We start from the raw sequence: 25,946 nt of genomic DNA, 5'->3' as shown, positions 1-25,946 counted from the left end.
TTATTGTTTGAGAGGGTATTAGTCTTGATTTCTTTTTGTTGACTGTGTATCCCAGAGAGTTCAACAACTTTATTACAAACGTCAGGTGTTTCAGAAGTATGTGTTTGCTGTCCGCTTGGATCAGGCAGTCGTCCAAATATGGGTATATTTGTATCCCTTGAAGTCTGCAGAAGGCAATTACTGATGCCAGGCATTTCGTGAACACTCTGGGCACAGTAGATAAGCCAAAGGCAATGCAGAGAATTGATAATGGGTTGAACCTGCAAGAAATCTGAGTTATCTTCTGCAATCTTGTCTGATAGGGACATGCAGGTATGCCTCCTTGAGGTCCAATGTTACCAGCCAAGACTCCTTGCCCAGCATGAGAAGAAGCTGCTGTAATGTGAGCATCTTGAATTTTGGTACGAGTAAATGTGTGTTTAGTATGGATAGGTCCAAAATAGGTCTCCAATCTTTGTCCTTCCTTGGTACCAGGAATAGTCTGGAATAAAAACCTTGACCCTGTTCTTGTGCAGGTACCTCTTGAATAGCTTTCATGTCCATGAGAGCTGAAATTTGTTTTTGTGCCTCTGCCCTTTGATTTTGTGGCAGGTTTGGCATGCCTCTCATTTCTGGAAGGGTGTGAAAGTGGAATCTGTAGCCTCTGTCTATAATGTCCAGGATCCATTTGTCTTTTGTGACAGTATGCCAATTTTTCGAAAATAATGCCAGTTTCCCGCCTAAAGGTGCTGCCATTAGAGCTTCGCTTGGCATGCAAAGGGGAAAGTCATTGGTTCCGCTTTCTGAATGGCTGTGATCTATCCTCTCCACCTCGGAGTAGGTGCTTGCCATTGTCTGCCTCTAAATGATCCTTGAGATTGCCCTCTACCCCTCGGGCATCTGTATCTACCTCTTTGAGGTCTGTCTGTGGCTGGAAAGGACCAATTTTTTGAAGGCCAATTTCTACTGAAACGTGGAGGTTGTACCTGTAGGAAATCTTTCACTGTTTGCATTGATTTTGCCTTTTCCTCCATTTTCTTTAATACCTCCTCAGCTTTAACACTAAACAATACATCTCTTTGAAGAGGTGCATCTAGTAATTTAGCTTTGACATGATCTGATAAGGTTTGCTCTTTGAGCCAAGCATGTCTATGTATGACTGATCCTGTAACAGCAGCTCTACACGAGGCCTCTAAAGCATCAAAACCACATTGCAAGGTACGTTTACCCACTTGTTCTGCACTATGCAACAAATCCTAAAACTCCTTCAAGTCTGGTTGTTCAGGTTGTGACATTTTGCTTTTTAACTGAGATAACAAAAACTGTTGATACTTTAACATATGGAACTGACAGTTTAATGCCCTCATGGTTAAAGTGGCCGAGGTGTATACCTTTTTCCCCCACCTTTCTAAAGCTCTGGAATCTCTCTCTGAAGGTAATGGATTTTTAGCAGTGGAGGCCTTAATTCCCTTGGGACCCTGAGAAATAGTTTCTGGGTCAGCCGCATGGCTTTTGTATAGGAATTGGTGTGAATCAGGAACCCGGTAATACCTGTCAGGCTTGACTGGAGCTGGAGGTAAAGAATCTGGGTTAAGGCTGGCCTCTGAATACACATCATCTAGTATGTCTAAGACAGGAGGGATAGCCAGAGGCCTGTGCTGAGGGAGCAAGAGGAAATCCCTGAGCCTTTTCTTGGAGTCTGAGTAATCTTGGCCTTCCCAGTGGAAGTGTTCCCTCAAGGTATGTAAGGTTTCCCCAAAAGAATAGTCCTCAAGGGGGGAGACAGAGGGAATGGACTCCTCTGCATCAGAATCTTCAAAAGGGGAGTATGAATGTTCCTGGTCTTCAGAATGTTCTGAAGTAATGGGGGCCTGGTCCGAGGAAGGGTATTCTTTCTCCACTCTGGGCCTTTTGTCCGAGGGGGGTTGAGAACCCCTGATAAGAGTAATCAAATCCTCAGCCATTTTGAGCATCTGTATTTTAGGCATGGGGCCTTGAGAGGGACCCTGTGGAGCTTGTCTTTTAGTATGCATGGCTGCTTTACATTTAGTGAAAGCCTTAATGGAAAAAGAAGAAGAAGGCCTGAAGACACCTTGAGAGGTGGCAGGCCTGTCTAAACTCTGAGTTTCCCCGCCAAGAGTGGCATCGGTATCTGTAATTGGGGTGTGGGCCGAGGAGCCTGCGACCTCGGGCACAGAAGACACCGCTAAGGAAGTGTCCTCGGTAGTCAGGGGCTGCGTAGGCGCCTCGCTGAGAACCGGAGCACCTGCAGTCAGCTTTAGCGTGGTGTCGGTAGAAGTCGCGGGCCTCGTATGTCAGTCCTTATCTTTGCGTTTTTTTACTCAAAACTGGAGTCGGAGTATCCGACGACATAATGTAATTAAACTTTTTGCCAAAATAGTGGTGGGCGAACTCAGCCCGATGCTTAATAGTGCGTTTGTTGAATGTAGCACAAAAATGACAGGCCGAGACGCCGTGGTCTGGGCCTAAGCAAGGAATGCAGAGGGAATGGAAATCCTTATGCAGTATTTGCATCCCACATGAAATGCAATTATTAACTATGTCTGACATCGGTCTGAGGCAAGAAAAGTTTCCCCAACGGGGTACTTAGCTTTCAAGAAGACTTCGGTTGAAAAATATTCGTAATTTCAGGAGCTGGCCGACTGGCACTTTTGAACTGCTTCTGCTTTGGGCACCGCGCGGCAAGAAAGACTGAAGAAAATGGCGTCGGCTGGTTCTTTTATAACCCTGCCGCACTGACGTCAGGGAAGAAGCGACGACATCCGACGCCGGACCTAGACTTTGGAATTAGGCCGACAGAGGACCGGCCTGACGGCAGGATAACCCATCTGTTATGACTGCAGCTGTATGCACGATGAACATCTTGTAAAGAGAGGAGAGAACATGAAAATGGACCTAAGCCATGTTGAATGGACCAAAAGGACATTTTACACTTGTCCTTTTCTACGAGTGGATAACGTCTGGGAAGCAGTTAAGGATGTGGACCACCCTAAGTGGGTATGCTGTATCCCTGGCTATTACTGAAGTTGGAGAATCCATGAATCAACTGAAAGGATCAATGATCAGGTGAGGCCTGTTGGATGGGAGGGGAAAAGAGATCTTAGAATACAAGAATAAGCAAAGCCTTCGCCATGAAAACATGCCACAGCAAGGAAAAAAGTTGAGGCCAAAGTAGGGCTATGAGGATAAATGTCACTTCACACAATTTGGCTTTCTGTATCAATTTGATTGTGAGGGGAGGAGATGCATACAGAACTCCCAATGTCCACAGATGGGTGACAGCATTCACCCACTCTTGTCACTGGGGGGGGGCTGCACAAAAGTTGCTGCTCTTGGTGTGGGCTGGAGATGTAAAGAGATCACTGCAAGGCTTCCTCCAGTAACAGAATGACCCTTGACCTACTTGGTTGAGAGTCCACTTGTGAAGCATCAGGATACATCTGCCAGGCCAGGCACTGCTAACAGAAAGCCTTGTGTGGAGATCACCCATTCTCACACACTCATGGCCTCGTTACAAACAGGGGAAGACCTGATGCCACCCTGCTTGTTGATATACCACATAACTACAATGGTGTTCATGTGGATGGATACAATAGCCTGTGGAAAAGGAATTGAAAGGCCTGTAATGCCAGGAGGATTTGTCCTAATCTCAAATATGCTGATCTGCATATTGATGATCTGTTGAAACCACATCCCTTACAATGCATGCCTTGAACAATGCCTCCCTAACAACAGAGCACAGGCATCCATAGTAAAAGTAGCTCATGAAAGGGGTAAAGTTCCTGCTGTCAAGATTCTGACTTGTACAGACACTACTGGATGTGACTTTTGCTGGCAGAAGGGATGCAGATGGGCCTACTCATGTAATTTTCTAAACAAAACCATTGCATTGAGAGAATGTCCACTGTAATAGTGAAATGAGGCTGCCATCTGACGTAGTACCTTGATAAAGTACAGCTGTGTAAAACCTTACCATAACGGTAGATGTCCTTCTCTGCACTGTTGCATATTCTTTATAACAGGGATCCCTTGCTAAGGGCAGCCCGACATCTGGCCAGTACATCAAAGCCTTACATTGCTTTAAAGTACACAGTATGTCACATGAATGCGCCCAGAGTACAGCGTAGGGCATTAGGGTGATGTCTGGATGTACCATTCTCAGAACTAACAGCCCCAGTAGGAATGCCAGTCCAAGGAAAAAAAGAGGTACCCCAAAAGACAAAAGAACAAGGGGAAGGAAGAAGGGAGGGAGCGAATACTGCAACAGTGAAGAGAAGGACTTCTACTGTTGTGGTAAGGTCTTACACAACTGTACTATGTCCTTCAATTTCACTGTTGCAGTATCATTACATTAGGGAGAGTGAAGAGATTCTGCATAACTGTACTATGTCCTTCCATTTCACTGTTGTAGTATCATTACAATAGGGAGAGTGAAGAGATTATACATAACTGTACTATGTCCTTCCGTTTCACTGTTGCAGTATCATTACATTAGGGAGAGTGAAGAGATTATACATAACTGTACTATGTCCTTCCATGTCACTGTTGTAGTATCATTACAATAGGGAGAGTGAAGAGATTATACATAACTGTACTATGTCCTTCCATGTCACTGTTGTAGTATCATTACATTACGGAGAGTGAAGAGATTCTACATAACTGTACTATGTCCTTCCATATCACTGTTGTAGTATCATTACATTAGGGAGAGTGAAGAGATTCTACATAACTGTACTATGCCCTTCCATGTCACTGTTGCAGTATTCATTACATTAGGGAGAGTGAAGAGATTCTACATAACTGTACTATGTCCTTCCATTTCACTGTTGCTGTATCATTACATTAGGGAGAGTGAAGAGATTCTACATAACTGTACTATGTCCTTCCATTTCACTGTTGTAGTATCATTACATTAGGGAGAGTGAAGACATTCAACACAACTGTACTATGTCCTTCCATTTCACTGTTGCTGTATCATTACATTAGGGAGAGTGAAGAGATTCTACATAACTGTACTATGTCCTTCCATGTCCCTGTTGTAGTATCATTACATTAGGGAGAGTGAAGAGATTCTACATAACTGTACTATGTCCTTCCATTTCACTGTTGTAGTATTACTACATTAGGGAGAGTGAAGAGATTATACATAACTGTACTATGTCCTTCCATGTCACTGTTGTAGTATTACATTAGGGAGAGTGAAGAGATTCTACATAAATGTACAATGTCCTTCCATGTCACTGTTGTAGTATCATTACATTAGGGAGAGTGAAGAGATTCAACACAACTGTACTATGTCCTTCCATTTCACTGTTGCAGTATCATTACATTAGGGAGAGTGAAGAGATTCTACACAACTGTACTATGTCCTTCCATTTCACTGTTGCTGTATCATTACATTAGGGAGAGTGAAGAGATTCTACACAACTGTACTATGTCCTTCCATTTCACTGTTGTAGTATCATTACATTAGGGAGAGTGAAGAGATTCTACATAACTGCACTATGTCCTTCCATTTCACTGTTGCAGTATCATTACATTAGGGAGAGTGAAGAGATTCTACATAACTGTACTATGTCCTTCCATATCACTGTTGTATCATTACAATAGAGAGAGTGAAGAGATTCTACACAACTGTACAATGTCCTTCCATTTCACTGTTGTAGTATCATTACATTAGGGAGAGTGAAGAGATTCTACACAACTGTACAATGTCCTTCCATTTCACTGTTGTAGTATCATTACATTAGGGAGAGTGAAGAGATTCTACATAACTGTACTATGTCCTTCCATTTCACTGTTGTAGTATCATTACATTAGGGAGAGTGAAGAGATTCTACATAACTGTACTATGTCCTTCCATTTCACTGTTGTAGTATTACATTAGGGAGAGTGAAGAGATTCTACATAACTGTACTATGTCCTTCCATATCACTGTTGTAGTATCATTACATTAGGGAGAGTGAAGAGATTCTACATAACTGTACTATGTCCTTCCATGTCACTGTTGCAGTATCATTACATTAGGGAGAGTGAAGAGATTCTACATAACTGTACTATGTCCTTCCATGTCACTGTTGCAGTATCATTACACTAGGGAGAGTGAAGAGATTCTACATAACTGTACTATGTCATTCCATTTCACTGTTGCAGTATTCATTACATTAGGGAGAGTGAAGAGATTCTACATAACTGTACTAAGTCCTTCCATGTCACTGTTGTAGTATCATTACATTAGGAAGAGTGAAGAGATTCTACATAACTGTACTATGTCCTTCCATGTCACTGTTGCAGTATCATTATATTAGAGAGAGTGAAGAGATTCTACATAACTGTACTATGTCCTTCCATGTCACTGTTGTAGTATCATTACATTAGGAAGAGTGAAGAGATTCTACATAACTGTACAATGTCCTTCCATTTCACTGTTGTAGTATCATTACATTAGGGAGAGTGAAGAGATTCTACATAACTGTACTATGTCCTTCCATATCACTGTTGTAGTATCATTATATTAGGGAGAGTGAAGAGATTCTACATAACTGTACTATGTCCTTCCATTTCACTGTTGTAGTATCATTACAACAGGGAGAGTGAAAAGATTCTACATAACTGTACTATGTCCTTCCATGTCACTGCTGCAGTATCATTACATTAGGGAGAGTGAAGAGATTCTACATAACTGTACTATGTCCTTCCATATCACTGTTGTAGTATCATTACATTAGGGAGAGTGAAGAGATTCTACATAACTGTACTATGTCCTTCCATATCACTGCTGCAGTATCATTACATTAGGGAGAGTGAAGAGATTCTACATAACTGTACTATGTCCTTCAATGTCACTGTTGTAGTATCACAACATTAGGGAGAGTGAAAAGATTCTACACAACTGTACTATGTCCTTCCATTTCACTGTTGTAGTATCACTACATTAGGGAGAGTGAAGAGATTCTACATAACTGTACTATGTCCTTCCATTTCACTGTTGTAATATCATTACATTAGGGAGAGTGAAGAGATTCTACATAACTGTACTATGTCCTTCCATGTCACTGTTGTAGTATCATTACATTAGGGAGAGTGAAGAGATTCTACATAACAGTACTATGTCCTTCCATGTCACTGTTGCAGAATCATTACATTAGGGAGAGTGAAGAAATTCTACATAACTGTACTATGTCCTTCCATATCACTGTTGTAGTATCATTACAATAGGGAGAGTGAAGAGATTCTACATAACTGCACTATGTCCTTCCATGCCACTGTTGTAGTATCATTACAATAGGGAGAGTGAAGAGATTCTACATAACTGCACTATGTCCTTCCATGTCACTGTTGTAGTATCATTACATTAGGGAGAGTGAAGAGATTCTACATAACTGTACTATGTCCTTCCATGTCACTGTTGTAGTATCATTACATTAGGTAGAGTGAGGAGATTGTACATAACTGTACTATGTCCTTCCATGTCACTGTTGTAGTATCATTACATTAGGGAGAGTGAAGAGATTCTACATAACTGTACTATGTCCTTCCATGTTACTGTTGTAGTATCATTACATTAGGAAGAGTGAAGAGATTCTACATAACTGTACTATGTCCTTCCATTTCACTGTTGTAGTATCATTACATTAGGGAGAGTGAAGAGATTCTACATAACTGTACTATGTCCTTCCATATCACTGTTGTAGTATCATTGCATTAGGGAGAGTGAAGAGATTCTACATAACTGTACTATGTCCTTCCATTTCACTGTTTTAGTATCATTACATTAGGGAGAGTGAAGAGATTCTACATAACTGTACTATGTCCTTCCTTTTCACTGTTGTAGTATCATTACATTAGAGAGAGTGAAGAGATTCTACATAACTGTACTATGTCCTTCCATGTCACGGTTGCAGTGTCATTACATTAGGGAAAGTGAAGAGATTCTACACAACTGTACTATGTCCTTCCATATCACTGTTGTAGTATTCATTACATGAGGGAGAGTGAAGAGATTCTACATAACAGTACTATGTCCTTCCATGTCACTGTTGCAGTATCATTACATTAGGGAGAGTGAAGAGATTCTACACAACTGTACTATGTCCTTCCATGTCACTGTTGTAGTATCATTACATTAGGGAGAGTGAAGAGATTCTACATAACTGTACTATGTCCTTCCATGTCACTGTTGCAGAATCATTACATTAGGGAGAGTGAAGAGATTCTACACAACTGTACTATGTGCTTCCATTTCAATTTTGTAGTATCATTACAATAGGGAGAGTGAAGAGATTCTACACAACTGTACTATGTCCTTCCATGTCACTGTTGTAGTATCATTACATTAGGGAGAGTGAAGAGATTCTACACAACTGTACTATGTCCTTCCATGTCACTGTTGTAGTATCATTACATTAGGGAGAGTGAAGAGATTCTACATAACAGTACTATGTCCTTCCATGTCACTGTTGTAGTATCATTACATTAGGGAGAGTGAAGAGATTCTACATAACAGTACTATGTCCTTCCATGTCACTGTTGTAGTATCATTACATTAGGGAGAGTGAAGAGATTCTACATAACAGTACTATGTCCTTCCATGTCACTGTTGCAGAATCATTACATTAGGGAGAGTGAAGAAATTCTACATAACTGTACTATGTCCTTCCATTTCATTGTTGTAGTATCATTACATTAGGGAGAGTGAAGAGATTCTACATAACTGTACTATGTCCTTCCATATCACTGTTGTAGTATCATTACAATAGGGAGAGTGAAGAGATTCTACATAGCTGTACTATGTCCTTCCATGTCACTGTTGTAGTATCATTACATTAGGGAGAGTGAAGAGATTCTACATAACTGTACTATGTCCTTCCATTTCACTGTTGCAGTATCATTACATTAGGGAGAGTGAAGAGATTCTACACAACTGTACTATGTCCTTCCATTTCACTGTTGCAGTATCATTACAACAGGGAGAGTGAAGAGATTCTACATAACTGTACTATGTCCTTCCGTTTCACTGTTGTAGTAGCATTACAATAGTGAGAGTGAAGAGATCCTACATAACTGTACTATGTCCTTCCGTTTCACTGTTGTAGTATCATTACATTAATGAGAGTGAAGAGATTCTACATAACTGTACTATGTCCTTCCATTTCACTGTTGTAGTATCATTACATTAGGGAGAGTGAAGAGATTCTACACAACTGTACTATGTCCTTCCATTTCACTGTTGCAGTATCATTACAACAGGGAGAGTGAAGAGATTATACACAACTGTAATATGTCCTTCCATTTCACTGTTGTAGTAGCATTACAACAGGGAGAGTGAAGATATTCTACATAACTGTACTATGTCCTTCCATGTCACTGTTGTAGTATTACATTAGGGAGAGTGAAGAGATTCTACATAATTGTACTATGTCCTTCCATTTCACTGTTGTTGTATCATTACATTAGGGAGAGTGAAGAGATTCTACGTAATTGTACTATGTCCTTCCATTTCACTGTTGTAGTATCATTACATTAGGGAGAGTGAAGAGATTGTACATAACTGTACTATGTTCCTCCATTCCACTGCTGCAGTATCATTACATTAGGGAGAGTGAAGAGATTCAACATAACTGTACTATGTCCTTCCATGTCACTGTTGTAGTATCATTACATTAGGGAGAGTGAAGAGATTCTACATAACTGTACTACATCCTTCCATGTCACTGTTGCAGTATCATTACATTAGAGAGAGTTTAGAGATTCTACATAACTGTACTATGTCCTTCAATGTCACTGTTGTAGTATCATTACATTAGGGAGAGTGAAGAGATTCTACATAACAGTACTACGTCCTTCCATTTCACTGCTGCAGTATCATTACATTAGGGAGAGTGAAGAGATTCTACATAAATGTACTATGTCCTTCAATGTCACTGTTGCAGTATCATTACATTAGGGAGAGTGAAGAGATTCTACATAACTGTACTATGTCCTTCCATTTCACTGTTGCAGTATCATTACGTTAGGGAGAGTGAAGAGATTCTACATAACTGTACTATGTCCTTCCATGTCACTGTTGCAGAATCATTACATTAGGAAGAGTGAAGAGATTCTACATAACTGTACTATGTCCTTCCATGTCACTGTTGCAGTATCATTACATTAGGGAGAGTGAAGAGATTCTACATAACTGTACTATGTCCTTCCATGTCACTGTTGCTGTATCCCTACAGTAAGGAAAGTGCCAAACCTCAGCAAGAAGAGCGGAAGGAGGATGGACCAGCAGAGCTCTGCAGGAACCCCTGGAGAATAGATGGAGCAAAGCCAGCTTTAGCATTGGAAATCACATTCAACTTACAGTGCTTGGTAAATGTATGCACAGAAGACCAGGTGGGTGTCTCAAGAACAGACTTAGTATCCAAACCCTTGAAAAAAAAAAGCACCAGAAGCCGCCACAGCCCTAGCCCTAGTGAGCCTTAACTGAAGAAGAAAGGCTCTTGCCATGGAAGGCATAACAAAAAGAAATGGCTTTAGAAATGCAAGAAGAAATAAAAGGTCAAAAGTTCAAGTCAAAGTAAACTTTATTGTCATTCAGAAATCACACAAGTCCAAATACTGAACGAGATTCCGTGTCTCTGGACTCAATGTGCAGACAGCATATAGGTTCATAAGTAGGTAGTAGGTTTTTGGCCCAAGGGTCTATATAAGCCTAGCCAAAAATGTACCCTGGCTTTCGCCACCCAAGAAAATTGTTTTCCTGTGCCCCTGTCGAGCAGAGCCACAGAAGTGATCCCTGGGGTGAATTTCCCATTTCCCATCCAATCATCAAGATTTTTCTTGAATAGTGCTAATGAGGAGCTTTGTTTGATATAGCTAGGTAGTTTGTTCCAGAGTATGGAAAGTGTCTGGGACAGGAATCTATCCCTCCAGCATATTCTGTTTATTGTGTTAACAAGGTTTAGGTCCCTACAGTATATAGTTCGGAGGGATTGGGATTTCTTTAAGTGAAGCATGTCCAACAGCTCTGGGTTTGACAGCTTTGTATGTTAGGCAGAGATCGCCTCTAAGGAGGCGATATGCAATGCAGTAAAGCTGGAGGTTTTTTTGAGACAGTCTGAGTGGGGCATCTGTTCGAGGCCAGTAATCCTCTTTGTGAGGTATTTCTGCGACCTTTCAAGTTGTTGATGTCTTATGAGGTATATACCAAAAGGAGCGTTGTACTCTACAATGGGTCTAATGAGTGACTAGTAGAGGGGAACAATGACCTCTTTTTTCCTGGATGAGAAATCTTTTGTGATGAGGTGTGCCACATAGAAGAATTTCCTGACTACAGTGGCGATGTGATTATCAAAGGAGAGACTACTGTCCACCTGTGTCCCAAGGTCTTTTATCACACTTTCGGTGTTAAGTAGACTACCACCTATGTGGTAGCTCAAGGGTACACAGTTTTTACCAAACGGGATGACAATGTACTTTTTGGCATTGAGCTTGAAGCCATGTCTTTGACACCAAGCATCTGTCTCAGTGAGGCCCTTCTGTAGGATGTCCACATTGTTAGGAGTTTCGATTATGGCTCCTAGTTTGCAGTCAACTGCGAACTTCGTTAGCCAAAGACCTTCTGTGTTAGCCTATACTTCAGAAAAGTAGATACCAAACAAGAGAGGACCCAGGAATGAACCCTGTGGAACTCCACTTGTCACTCGTCTGTAGTCGGACTTGGAGTCTGCTACTTTCACAGTGTGGGTTCTGTCAGTGAGCCAGTTGGCAACCCATCTTGTGAGATAGGGATTTATACCTTGTTTAGTGAGTATCTATTCAGTGAGGCCCTTCTGTCGGATGTCCACATTGTTAGGAGTTTCGATTATGGCTCCTAGTTTGCAGTCAACTGCGAACTTCGTTAGCCAAAGACCTTCTGTGTTAGCCTATACTTCAGAAAAGTAGATACCAAACAAGAGAGGACCCAGGAATGAACCCTGTGGTACTCCACTTGTCACTGGTCTGAAGTCGGACTTGGAGTCTGGGAGTCAGTGTGGGTTCTGTCAGTGAGCCAGTTGGCAACCCATCTTGTGACATAAGGATTTATACCTTGTTTAGTGAGATTATCTCTAATTCCAAAGAGGGGGATGGTGTCAAAAGCCTTGGAGATATCTAGATAGGCTGTGTGAACCACCTTACCCTCGTCTTCAGCTTTGGAGACTGCTTCAAAGAAATCCATCAGGTTTAGAAGACATGCGCTGCCTTTTACAAACCCGAACTGGGTGGGATCCAGAGTTTGGAGATTACCAATGTCTTTGTTTATAAGTTCCATGATGATACATTACATCGCCTTGCAGACCCGGCTCATTAGGCTAATGGGGCGGTAGTTGCCAGGGTCTGTGGTGGCTCCACCTTTGTGGAGTGGGATAAAGTACAGTTTTGTACCTACCATAAATGTAGATGTCCGATAGGTATGCATCTGCAGTCATCACATATGGGTTGTCTTGCCTCAGGCAGCCCTTCGGTCGGCCGGATTCCAAAGTCTGGGTCCGGCGTTGGCTGATGTCGCCCTTTCCCTGACGTCAGAGCGCCTGGGGTATAAAAGTGTCAGCCGACGCCATCTTCCTCAGTTTTCCTTGCCCCAGATGCCAGGTGCCCTCTAAGGAAGGCTAAATTTGGAGAAATGCAAAAAATTCCAAACATGCACAGTAATATAAAACAAATACACCATAACAGATAACCCCAGCTAGCTATAAGAGGGATAAGTACCCAAGAAATACCACAGAGGGGAAGGAGGGAGGGTAAACCTGACTGCAGATGCATACCTATCGGACATCTACATTTATGGTAGGTACAAAACTGTACTATGTCCTTCAAGGATGCATCTGCAGTCATCACATATGGGTAGAATACCATAGCCAATCTGGGGGTGGAGGATCTATGTAAAGGATGGTGTAGCTAAAATACCCTGCAGGACTGCCGTAGCAAAGCCTGCTCTGGATCTGGAATATAAAGGTAAATTGTAATGCTTGGAAAATGTATGCACGGAGCTCCATGTAGCAGCTTCTAGAATGTCCTTGGTAGCCACCCCTCTTAAGAAGGCTGTGGAGGTGGCTGTGGCTCTGGTGGAATGAGGTCTTATGTTAGCTGGCACAGTTTTTCCATGAAAGGAATAACAAAAACGAATGCAATTCCCTATCCATTTTGAAATTGTCTGTTTGGAAATTGCTTTTCCTTGTGCACCAACAGCATATGCTACCAACAGCTGGTCAGTTTTTCTGTAGCTTTTAGTTCTGTCCAAGTAGTAACGCAACTGTTTGTGTATGTCCAGGGTGTGCAGAAGTTTCTCCCCTTTGTTTTGTGGATTTGGGAAGAAGGTAGGCAGGGTAATAGCTTGGTTTAATGAGACCCTGGATACCACCTTTGGCATAAATGAAGGATTGGTTCTCAATGAGACTCTGTCCTGATGAAAAATAAGAAATGGCTGTACTGCCATGAGGCCCTGTAACTCAGATACTCTTCTTGCTGAGGTTATGGCCAGAAGGAAGGCAGTCTTCCAAGTCAGGAACTGTAGTTCCGCAGATGCTGCTGGTTCAAAGGGAGTCAGTTCATCATGGAAGCTCGCCGACCTTCCCCAAGAAAGGCATATTCAGCAAAATTTATAAAAAAAATAGTTTTTCCAACACGAAATTAAGGTCCCAAGTAGGCACTGGAGGTTTCCTTGGAGGATTGATATTTTTAACTCTTCTTAGAAACTGTCTTAGGAGAGGATGAGAAAAGACAGTTGGATCAGTATTGTACTCTGCTGAAATTGCGGAAGCATGAATTTTAATGGAAGAGTAGGACAGGCCATTGTGGAGCATTTCCGCCAAGTATTCCAGGATATGTGCCATGTTCATCACTGTCGCATCTAGGCCCTTTGTGGTGCTCCAAGTGTGAAATCTTTTCCATTTTGCTGAATATGCCTTTCTTGGGGAAGGTCGGCGAGCTTCCATGATGATATCCTTCACTCTCTTGGATAGCTTATCCTGAGGAGGAGTCAAGGTATTTTCCAGGCTGTTAGTTGCAAGGTTTTCAGGTTGGAATGCAGAGTTTTGTAACTGTGCTGTGTCAGGAGAAGTGGCCATTGAGGAAGAGGTCATGGTTTCGTGCTTGACATTCTCTTTAACAGTGGGTATCAGTGCTGTCTTGGCCAGTCCGGAGCTATCAGAATCACTTTTGGCTGCTCTGTCCTGATCTTCAGTAAGACCTTGGTCAATAATGGAAGAGGTGGAAATGCATACACTGTTAGAGTTCTCCAGCTGAAAGAGAGGGCATCCACTTTTCCATGCTTGTGGGTGGTATGTCCTTGAGCAGAATTTCTTCAGCTGATGATTGTGGGGGGAGGCAAAAAGATCTATGTCCGGCCTTCCCCATGATAGTGTTATCTGTAGGAAGATGTCTGGGTGCAGCATCCATTCGTGTGCATCCATGATATTTCTGCTTAAGCTGTCCGCCAGTATATTGTCTTTTCCTGGCACAAACTGGGATTGCAGCTCTATATTGAGTTTCAAGGAAAGTTCCCATAGAGTCATTGCCAGTCTGCAAAGTGTAGGAATGGGTGCCTCCTTGTTTGTTTATGTACCACATAACTGCGGTGTTGTCTGTCCTTATTAGCAGGTGGCCTTGATGCAGAAAGAGTTTGAAGGCCTCTATTGCATGTATCACTGCCAGCATTTCCTTTTGGTTTATGTGCATGCGTAGCTCCCTTTGTGACCATAGTCCTTGAATACATCTGCCCTCCATGTGTGCTCCCCAACCGTGGTCTGAAGCGTCCGTTGTAATGGTTTGGCTGGCTATTGGTTTGCTGAAGTGCAGACCCCTGTTTGACTGGCATGCTTGAGCCCACCAAAGAAATTCCTTTTGGAGGCATGGAATGAGTGGGATCAAAGTTTCTAAGCTGTGACTGTGCTGAGTCCATAAACTCCTTAGGTACCATTGTAGTTTCCTCATATGCAGCCTTGCTTGTGGAATCAGAAGAATGCAAGATGCCATGTAACCCAGGGCCTGCAGAATTTTCCTTGCAGTCAACTGAGTTTGTCTTGTCAGATTCTTGAAGTAATCCGGTAGTTGTCTTTGTTTTTCTTCTGTGAGAAAAGCCATTTGGGTGGTTGTGTCTAGATCTGCACCCAGAAAAGTTATTCTTTGGGATGGAACAAGTCTTGATTTGTGAATGTTGACTGTATATCCCAAGGCCTGCAGTAGGTGGATGGCATAACTCAAGTCCTTTACCAAAGTTTGCTGGCTGTCCGCTTGTGTAAGGCAGTCCTCCAGATATGGGTATATTCGAATCCCCTGAAGTCTGCAGTGTGCAATTACTGATGCCAGGCATTTCGTGAATACTCTGGGCGCAGTAGATAAGCCAAAGGGCAATGCTGAGAATTGATAATGCTCTGAACCTGCAAGAAATCTGAGGTGTCTTCTGCAACTTTGTCTGATAGGGACATGCAGGTATGCCTCCTTGAGGTCTAGAGTCACCAGCCAAGACCCCTTGCCCAGCATGGGAAGGAGTTGCTGTAAAGTCAGCATTTTGAATTTTGGCACAATGAGATAAGTATTCAGTGCGGACAAGTCGAGTATAGGCCTCCATTGATTTTCTTTTCTTGGAACAAGGAATAGTCTGGAATAAAATCCTTGGCCTTGTTCTGAAAGAGGAACCTTTTCTATAGCTTTCATTTGCATTAAGTTGGAGATTTGTTTCAAAGCCTCTGCCCTTTGATTTGGTGGCAGGTCTGTCATGCCTTTTCTTTTTAGCAATGTGTGAAAATGGAACCTGTATCCTTTGTCTATTATTTGCAGTTTTGTCTCTTGTAATACTGTGCCAATTTTCTGAGACTAAAGAAAGCTTTCCGCCCAAAGGTGCTTCTAATTGAGCCCTGGTTGGCGGAGTCAAAGCAAAGTCATTGAGTCTGTCCTTGTGCAGCAGTTGTAGGTCCTGCACTACCTCTCTGGTTGGGAGGCTGCCATTGACGTTCTCTGTAGGAGCCTCTAGCTTGCCCTCTACCTCTGGCATGCCTGTTCTTGCCTCTCTGAAATCTTTCTGTGTCCGGAAAGGACCAATTCTTGGTAGGCCAATTTCTGCTGAATCTTGGTGGTTGAACTTGTAGAAAATCTTTAACTGTTTGTACAGATTTTGCCTTTTCCTCAAATTTCTTCAAGACCTCCTGAGCAGTGGAGCCAAATAACTTTTGCTTTTCCAGTGGAGCATCCAGAAGCTTAGCTTTAACATGGTCTGGCAGAGATTGTTCCTTCAGCCAAGCATGCCTACGTATGACTGCACCTGTCATAGCTGACCTACATGAAGCTTCCAATGCATCATAACCAACACTGCAAAAAATGGTTGCTAACCTGCTGGGAGTTATGTACCAGATCCTGAAGAGATTTGCGATCTAGGGGTTCAGGTGAAGACAGTTTCTTATGCAATTCATCTAACAAATACTCTTGGTACTGTATCATATGAAATTGACAATTTAAAGCCCTCATAGAAAGAGAAGCAGAAGTATACACTTTTTTACCCCATCTCTCTAAAGCCCTGGACTCCTTTTCAGAGGGGAGTGGATTTTTTTCTAGTGGCAGCTGCAACCCCTTTAGGGCCCTGGGAAATAGTTTCTGGATCAGCAGAGTGGGCCTTGTAAAGAAAGAGATGCGAGTCCGGGACCCTGTGGTACCTATCGAGTTTGACAGGGGCCGGAGGAAGAGAGTGTCAGGGGTTATGCTAGACTCAGAGTACACATCATCAATGACATTCAAAACAGGAGGAATAGCCAAAGGTCTATGCTGAGGTAAATGCAGAAAAGTTAATCTTTTCCTGGAATCAGAGAATTCCTGGCCCTGCCATTTGAAATGCTCTCTCAGAGTGAAGGGTCTCCCCGAAGGACAGTTCTTCAGGAGGGGAGGCCGAGGGGATAGATTCCTCTGCATCAGAATCCTCGTAGGCCGAAAAAAACCTCCTCCTGGTAGTCCGAGAGAGCAGAGCCATCAGAGGCCTCCTCTGAGGAGTGGGGATCAGAGGGCTCAACCATGGGCCTTTTGTCTAGAGGAGGTTGAGAGCCCCTGTCCGGATGGGGTTGAAGCTGAATTACTGGAGCTGGCCGACCGGCACTTGCAAACTGCTTCTGCTTCGGGCACCACGCGGCAAGAAAAACTGGGGAAGATGGCGTCTGCTGACGCTTTTATACCCCAGGCGCTCTGATGTCGGGGAAAGGGCGACATCAGCCGACGCCGGACCCAGACTTTGGAATCCGGCCAACCGAAGGGCTGCCTGAGGCAGGACAACCCATATGTGATGACTGCAGATGCATCCTTGAAGGACATCTGTCGCTGTGTGCCATTCAGTGGGCAAAAAGCCTGAGGTGAGGCTATGATTAAACATGGTGCTTAGGTGGGGTGTCAGTTCATTCTGTAGTTTGTGTAGAACACAGCCTGGGATGTTTTCAGGTCCCATGGATGCGGTGTGCTTGGCATTGGAGTGTGTTTTCTGCCTGTGCAGCCATGATTACAGGAACTTTGCATTCTTCCGGTATACAAATGGGCCCTTTAGGGGTTGAGAGGGGGGGGTAAAGTTAGCAGTGAACCTATCTGCCAGGATGTTGGCAATATCAGTTGGTTCTGTATACTTAGTGCCATTGTGCTGTAACACAGAGAAGATCTGAGTGTTGCCATTGAGATTCTTGACATAGCTACAAAATGCTTTGTGGTTGTCTTTAGAATCAGTGGCAATTTTGTTTTCGTAACTAGCTTTGGAGGATTTTATGAGGGATATCAGCTTCTTACTGAGGCTGACCAGGGCGTTCCTCCAATCATGGGATTTTACTCTTTTTTGCAACAGCTTCTTTCTTCTGTTGTAGAGTTTGTTTATGGCAGGGGACCACCAGAGTGGTTTCCTTTTGTTGGAAGATAGCATCTTGGTTCTGTTAGGGATAGCATGATCCATGCACTCGTGCAAGTGCTTATAAAGTGCATTTGTGTAGGATTCAGCAGTAGTGCCTCTATTGTACACATCTGCATGGGTGTTGCGAAGTTTGCCACTTCTGGCTTAAGAAGCGTGAAGTTGGTTTTGGAGAATTTTTTTCCATGGTTTCCCTAATGGGGGTGGGGGCGGGATGTCTAGGGTGATTAGCTTGTGGTTGGATCTGACCAACGAGAAATTGACCTCTGGTGTAGAACACTGGTCGCCCATGTTGGTAATGACCAGGGTCTAGGATATTGCTGCCCCTGGTGGGGGTGTGGATAAGTTGATCTAAGGCATTGGAATTTTTGAATTCCAGAAAACGTTGAGCAAAAGAGTTAGTACACGAGTAGTTTTCCTAGTTAATGGTGGGGGTAGTTGAAATCACCCATTATTAGGGTGTTGGGCTGTACCCTAATATTTTCCAGTGTATGAAGAAATGAGGAGTGGGAATCCTGGGACTTGGTGGGGGATATGTAGCAATTTACAATATGGATTGCGGTCTTGCCCAGAGTTAGTTACACTTGGATAATCTCGGATGCATTATGCTGAGCAACTAGCCTGGAGGTGTGGATATCCTTAATGAATATGGACACGCCTCCGCCTTTAGTGTTTCGATCCAGGTTAGGTGGCCGAAAGGTGGGGTATGAATTATAGCCTGGTAATCCAGTGGTGCTCCCTGGAGCCTTGAACCAGGTCTCTGTCACTGCACAGATGTCGATGTTCTCCATTTTAAAGAGTGCCTCGAGTGAATGAATTTTGAGGTTTAGACTTCTAGCACTGAGTAGCATTACACTCAGATTTTGCTTGCTTGTACCTGTTATGGTGGTGAATTTTTCATTTGAACCTTGCCTTAAAAAGGCACTATAGGGGTAGCAAAGCCTTAGCCAGTATCTGGAATCCCAAGGGCGACAGGTGCAGGCCATCTCTGGCAAAGCATTGTGGTCTGTCTATCATGTCATCCCAGGCAGACAGATACTGGATCCCCTTAGAATGACACCAGAAGCTTAGCCAATTGTTGAAGTCAATCATTTTGTCCTTGTACTGTGGTATCATTCTGGGTGATGGCAGGATGCTACTCAGGGCTAGGGTCATACGTGCCTGGGCTAGGGTCATACGTGCCTGGGCTAGAAGATCGGAGAGCTCCTCCATGTCTCTTTTCATGTAGTCCAGGGAGGTACGTCTCAGGTCATTCACACCAACATGGACAACGACAGAGTCATATCTGTACTTGTGGAGTGACCTGAGTGTGTGGATTATATGGCGTATTCTGGCACCAGACAGGCAGCTGACAGTAGCTTTCTCCTTGTTTAGCCTGGTGAGTGGAACATCAGTGTGGCTGACTATAGAGTCACCTATGACTAGAGTGTTGGATTACTTTGTTATGCCTTAAGGACTGTGGTTGAGTGGCACACTGAGGTTGTGGGCTATGTGTCATTTGGGTTGCATTTGATGGGTGGAGGTTGCTTGCGTTTCTGCTTTGGAGGTCTCTGTTGCTTGAGCAGATTTTTATCTAGAGCCTCCGCAAATGTAGACTATTTTCACAGACATTTACACATATAACATTTAGCTATTACATCACAAACATGCAGGTAGACAGACTAATATTGCACATATTTAAAAACACATTTTAACACTTTTCAAAGTGAACACTTACTTGCATGAGACTTCAGTATTGCACAGGTACTTGGTTATGACACTGCACTGATCCTTGCACAGAAACATTAAGAGAACTGAACTATGGTTAATTTCCGAATTTGCAACATGTACTGCACTAAAATAAGAGAGACTTTACTGCAATGCTACTGCCCTAGATGGCCTACAAGTTACAGTCATGGTGAATATTGCACTAAGTATTAGATGAAACTGGTAACCAGGTTAGTGCACAATCTGAGACCGTGTCTACTGACCCAGGTGGACATCATGGAGTGTACTGGTTACTAGAGTTCAGCAGCCATGGAATCGGCCAAACCTAAGGATCTAGGGTGAAAGGAAACAAAGATCAGATTTATGAAAAGTTTTAGTCTTCTCCAAATAAAATGCGAGTTGTCTATTCAAATCCAAGGTGTGCAGCACCATATCACTAGCAAACTGTGGAGAAGGAAAAAAGTGGGAAATGAATAGACTAAGCGACAACGCATTCACCACCCTGGACATAAAAGAAGAATTAATACATAGACACACCCTTGTCCTTATGGAAAACTAAAAAAGAGGAGGACAAGCCATAAGGGCTTGAAGCTCGGACACCCGTTTGGCCGAAGTAAGGGCCAACAAAAGTATGGTCTTCCAAGAAAAATGCTGTAAGGAAACTGAAGCTGCAGGTTGAAAAGAAGCATGAATTAATATTTTTTCTAAAACAATATTAAGATCCCAGGGAGGAGGGGCAGGCTTCCTGGGAGGTCTAATACGAAGGGTGCCTTTAAGAAACGGTTTAGCATGAAATCTAGAAGATAAAGGAGGTGATAAAGGCAGACAAGCAGAAATGGCTAATGAGTTGGCCTTAGCAGAAAAAAAGGCAACCCAGCATTGAGCAGTTCACACAGGTAAGACAGAACCAAACATCCATAGTAAGTGGATCCAGGTTATGAGAAAGACACCAAACAGAAAACCTCAATTTCAATAAGTAGGATTTCCTAGTTGTGGGCTTTCTGTCCTGCGCTCACAGTGTCAGTTGGAGAGTAGACAGGTGAGGGTGGATGAGAGATGTCTTGTCTTGTGTGAGCAGGTCCACCCTGTGAGTTAACTTGTGATGACTGTCCTTGGCTAATTTCAGAAGAAGAGGGAATCAATGCTGTCTGGGCCAAAATGGAGTCACCAGCAAGACTCTGGAAGCATCTTGTTGCATTTTGAACATGACTTTTGGAATAAGGGGAAGGGGAGGAAAGGCAAAAAGAAACATCCCCTTAGTAGAAAAAAAGAGAGCCCACCTTCCAGATCTGGAACAGACAAAAACAGCAACAAACCGACTAATGCTCCACAAAAAGGGAATAAATCCACGAACCTGCAAGCAAGTAATGCAAACTTTTTATTCCATAAAGCGCTTTTCGTCTGGCTGGGTAGCTTGACTTCTTCAGATGCAATTAAACATTCAAAATACAGTATATAACATGAACATTAGTCAGCTGATCTGCCCTACTAGTTAGAACAGTTAATCAACACCAACCAATGCATGTACACACCCTCACAGCCTAAGCCAAAATGCCTTAAACACCCATACCATGAATTATATCTACTTCTAGTTAAGTTAATTAAAACCTAACATATTTATTAATTTAAATCATAATTTATATATCTATAAATATTCTAAAACCATACTAAAAACTTATAAAGTACTTAATATATACTATACGAAAAGTATAAAAGTCAGAAACCATACATATAAATGAGTTTCTGACTAATTGTGTACATACTCAAAAAACATATAATTTAAACAAACAGTCAAACTAAGGATGCAAAACTCGTACATCGCTCCTACTGGGACAACTCTACTTAGTAAAATAATATAATATAATATGCATAACATATAAAATTCATAAAATGTTTGCCATGTAAAATAATATACATTTCTGCCCTAGAGGTTTTTTTTACATGTACATGCATTGGTTGGTGCTGATCAGCTGTTCTAACTAGTAGGGTGGATCAGCTGACTGATGTTCATGTTATACACTGTGTTTTGAATATTTAATTGCATCTGAAGAAGTCTAGCTATCCAGCCAGACGAAAAGCGCTTTATGGAATAAAAAGTTTGCATTACTTGCTTGCAAGTTCATGGATTTATTCTCTTTTTGTAGATCTGGAACAGAATACAGAAGTTGTCTGTTCAGAGGGGAGGCAAATAGATCTACTTGAGGAGTACCCCATAATGTTCAGTGACCAGAAACACATCCCTGTGAAGCATTCTCTTGTGGGATTGTGTTATGAACCTGCTCAGAGTCTGCCACAATGTTCTGACCTGAGGGGACAAACTTCATGAAAAGTCGTACTGTACTAGACAGCTATTTCCCACACTAGAAGAGCCAACCAGCAAAGGAGGTAAGAGCTCATCTCCCTTGCTCGTTTACAAACAATACCACAGTGATATGGTGCGGCAACACCTCGAGAGGCCCTGGGTAGAACAGAGGGTGAAAAGCTTGAAGAGCCAGCAGAACAACTCTCATCTCTTTTACACTGATGTGGTCTTCACTTTGAGGCAACCAAGGACCCTGCACCTTTAGAGAACTGAAGGATGCCCTTCATCCCAAGTCTGAACATCTGTGAACAGCTCCTGAGAGGGGAGAGGGAGTTGAAAAGGGAGCCCTGGATTGACAGTCAACAGCTGAATCCACCACTAAAATTCCACCTTGAAGTATGGAAGAGGAGGAACTAAAGAGTCCAGGTGTGAGAATGCTGAAGCCAAACTGACTTAGAAATCAGTGAAGTTTCCTCATGTGGAGTTTGGCAAAAGGGAGCATAGGAATGGTGGAGACAATAAAACCTAAAGCTCACAGAAGCTCCCCTGCCATGATTAAGGCCTTGGGTGGACGTAGGGATGCAGCACTGAAACAGTCTGGATCCTTGGGTGGACATAGGGATGCAGCACTGAAACAGTCTGGATCCTTGGGTGGACGTAGGGATGCAGCGCTGAAACAGTCTGGATCCTGCACCCCAGAAATACATGATCCTGTGAAGGGGTCAGAAAAGACTTTTGGAAATGTATAGTGGACCCCAGGTTTTGCAGGAGGGAAATGGCAAAGTGAAGATGCCTGCAGTAGAATCTCTGGACAGGATGTCTGAAGCAGGAGATAGTCTTAGTAGGGAAAGACCTGCATCCCTCTAAGCCTGCAAAAAGCTATCACAGGAGCAAGATATTTGATGAATACCCCCTGGGGCAGTAGAAAGGCCAAAGGACAGAGCAGAGAACTGAAAATGCCAGGAATGAACAGAGAAACGTAAAAACTTCCTGAAAGGGGATGAATAGGGATGTGAAAATAAGCATCCTTGAGGTCCAGAGATACTAGAAAAGCCTGAGGAAGCATAAGAGGGAACAACGTCTGAAGAGACAACACTCAAAAGGAAGGGACCCCAGAAAGGTGCTTAAATGAGAGGTGTGTGAAATGAGTCTCCAAGTGCCCTCTTTCCTTGACGCCAAAAACATTCTGGAGTAAAACCCTTTCCCCCTTTCGGAAACTAGAACCTCCTGAATAGTTATCAGACTACATATCTAAAGGAGGTGTAGTTGTAAAACTCTCTTAGAAGAGCCGAACTTTAGACTTTACGGATCTCCGTTAAAAGTGGTGCATATGTCTGTGCCTACAGCTTTTTGTGTTGTGCTGACTTGTTATGAAGTAGAAGTCCAAATCAGATATGTAGCTGAACACAAGGAAGGCATCTTCTGAATTCAGACTAAAGCCACAGGAAATCCTGTTTTGGACATTATAAATAGAAGAGAACCACTGCTAGTCCTGGTTAGATAACCGCTAGAAGATCCTAGAAGATACCATTGCAGATTACCCGAACGTCAATTATCTGAAATATCAGTTATCTGAACGCAGTCTTCCAAAGTTTTCAGTAATTGTTCTGATGAAGTTAACTTGGACTGATGAAAGCGCTTAACAATTTGTGTTAAAAAAACTGTGTGGAGTCCAGAAACCCTGGTGGTGCATTTTTTGGTTTATGTGGTGAGCCATAGACTGAACTGGAAGGATGAGGTGCTGAGAAGTTTTGCTATCCTGTGTATGGTGTCCAGGCAGCATCTGATAAAAAGTATGTTCTGCACAGGTTCCCTTTGTTTGTCGAAATTCCTACACCAAGAAAGCTGGATAAGGTATTTCTTGGTGTTAACAACTAGAAGCCAGTCATTTAAATAAGCAAAATCTGAATTTCAAAAAGTCTAATTTGAGAGGCGCCGATTGCCATTAATTTGACCACTCTAGGGCTCTGCTGAAGCCAAGTGGTATTGCACAAAATTGGTAGTAACTAGCTCTCCTAGAAGCTTTGGCATTTCTCATGAACAGATATTCATCCTAGAGATCCAAGGAGCACATCTAATTCTCTTCCTGGAGACATGGAAGGGTGGAATGCACCATGACAATGTGGAATTTAGTCTTCTTGACATACTGATTTAGGATACTGAATAAGGAAGGGCATAAGGTCCTTTTTTGATGGGACCACAAAAACCTTGAATAAACCACTGACCCTCTTTGGTATGGTGGAACTTGTAGTAGCAGGCTTAAAACTTCTGCTTTTGCCACTTTTATTTGACAATGATGAACATCCAGAAATGGTATGGAGGATGGTTTTGGAATCTGGAAAAGGGTACACAGCTGCTAACCCAAATGTCTCATGTGATGGCCATCCATGCCTCTGGAAGCAGCAAGAAATTACACCCTCCACCAAATGCCTCCAGAATGAAAAACTTGGGCAAGCCCTTAGGGATCTTGCTACTGTATTATTTGGAATGCGCCACAGAAAAGTACAGTTTGTACACTTACTATAATTGTAGATGTTCGAGTGTCTCTTGCAGTCATTACCATTTGGGTAACCTGCTGGTAGGATGCCCTCAGTAGGCCTGAATTCCAAAGTCTTGGGTCCTGCGTCGGTTGCAGTCTTCTCTTCCATGATGCCAGGGGTATAAAACATGCAGCAGATGCCATTTTCTTTAGTTTTCCTTGCCCCCGATGTCAGGTGCCCCCAAAAAGGTAGCAACAAAATATATATATATATATATATATATATATATATATATATATATATATATATATACACTGTACCTTTATGTACAAACAGATACACCACATAGGTTGTAGAAGATAAAGAAGGAAAGATAAACTTTAGAATGACAGGGGATGGGCGGAGGAACATCTACATTTATGGTAAGTGTACACAACTGTACTATGTTCTTCATTTTTCACTGTTGCAGTCATTATATATGAGTAGAATCCCAAAGCTATGGTTGGGAGGCTGGAGCTTAACAGCATTAGCATAAGGCCCTGCAGCATTGCAGTGGCAAAGCCTGCCCTGGACTTAGAGAGGCAAATGGTCAAGTAGCAGCCTCTAGAATGTCCTTGGTTGGTACTCCTCTGAGAAAGGCTGCTCATAGGTTCATAGGTTCATACTAGGCTATCTGCCCTAGGGCATTTATAAGCCTAGCCAGAATGTGTTTGGCTTTCGCCACCCATTTTAAATTTATTTTGCTATGCCCTTTTCGAGGTTAGTATACTATGCCTCTATCTAACAGTGACACAGAAGTGATACCCGGGTAAACCTACGATCTCCCATCCACTCATCAAGATTCCTCTTGAGAGTCAATGAGGGACTCTGCCTAACCTGGACTGGGATTTTATTCCAGAGTGAAGGGAGCCTCTGGTTATGAATCTGTCCCTCCAGCATGTCCTATTTATTTCAGTGCTGAGGTTCAAGTCTCGAGCGTAGCTCGATGGGATTTGGATTTTCTGAGGTGCAGCATGTCCATTAATTCCGGGTTGGACATGGCTTTATACGTCAGGCACAGATCTCCTCTGAACAGGCGGTATGCCACTGAGTAGAGCTGGAGTTTCTTTAATCCGGCAGCATATGGCATCTGTTTGAGCCCTTTGATCCTCTTGGTGAGGTACTTTTGGGGTCTTTCCAGTTGCTGCAGGTGTCTGGTAAGGTACATCCCAAAAGGGCATTGTACTCAATTATGGGCCTGATGAGGGATGAGTAAAGAGGCACGATGACCTCCCCTGATCTAGATGTGAATCCCTTCATGATTAGGTGGGCTATATAAAATGTTTTTCTAACCACTTTGGCCACGTGGTTGTCAAATGAGAGATTGCTATCAACTTGGGTCCCCAGGTCCCTAATTACTTCTTCTGTACTTAATGGATTTCCACCTATGTGGTAATTTGTGGGCACTTTGTTTTTGCCAAAGGGGATGACTATACACTTTTGGCATTTAGCTTGAGGCCATGGCTCTGGCACCAGTTGTCTGTTTCTATGAGGCCCTTTTGGAGGATGCTTGTGTCGGCTGGAG

The 25,946-nt window shown here is 42.8% G+C and overlaps 1 protein-coding gene across 1 annotated transcript in view; it reads right to left on the bottom strand.

The window, feature by feature from the left end:
• Positions 1–25,946, bottom strand: part of EMSY (EMSY transcriptional repressor, BRCA2 interacting) — a 1,287,433-nt gene that overhangs the window by 728,969 nt on the left and 532,518 nt on the right. The window lies entirely within an intron of this gene.

This window comes from Protopterus annectens, chromosome 5.part1 (genome assembly GCF_019279795.1).
Source record: "Protopterus annectens isolate FY-2018-M chromosome 5.part1, PAN1.0, whole genome shotgun sequence".
NCBI classification, from domain to species: Eukaryota; Metazoa; Chordata; order Ceratodontiformes; family Protopteridae; genus Protopterus; species Protopterus annectens.
The sequence above is the reverse complement of the archived record's forward strand: the minus strand, read 5'-3'. Positions and strand labels throughout refer to the sequence as shown.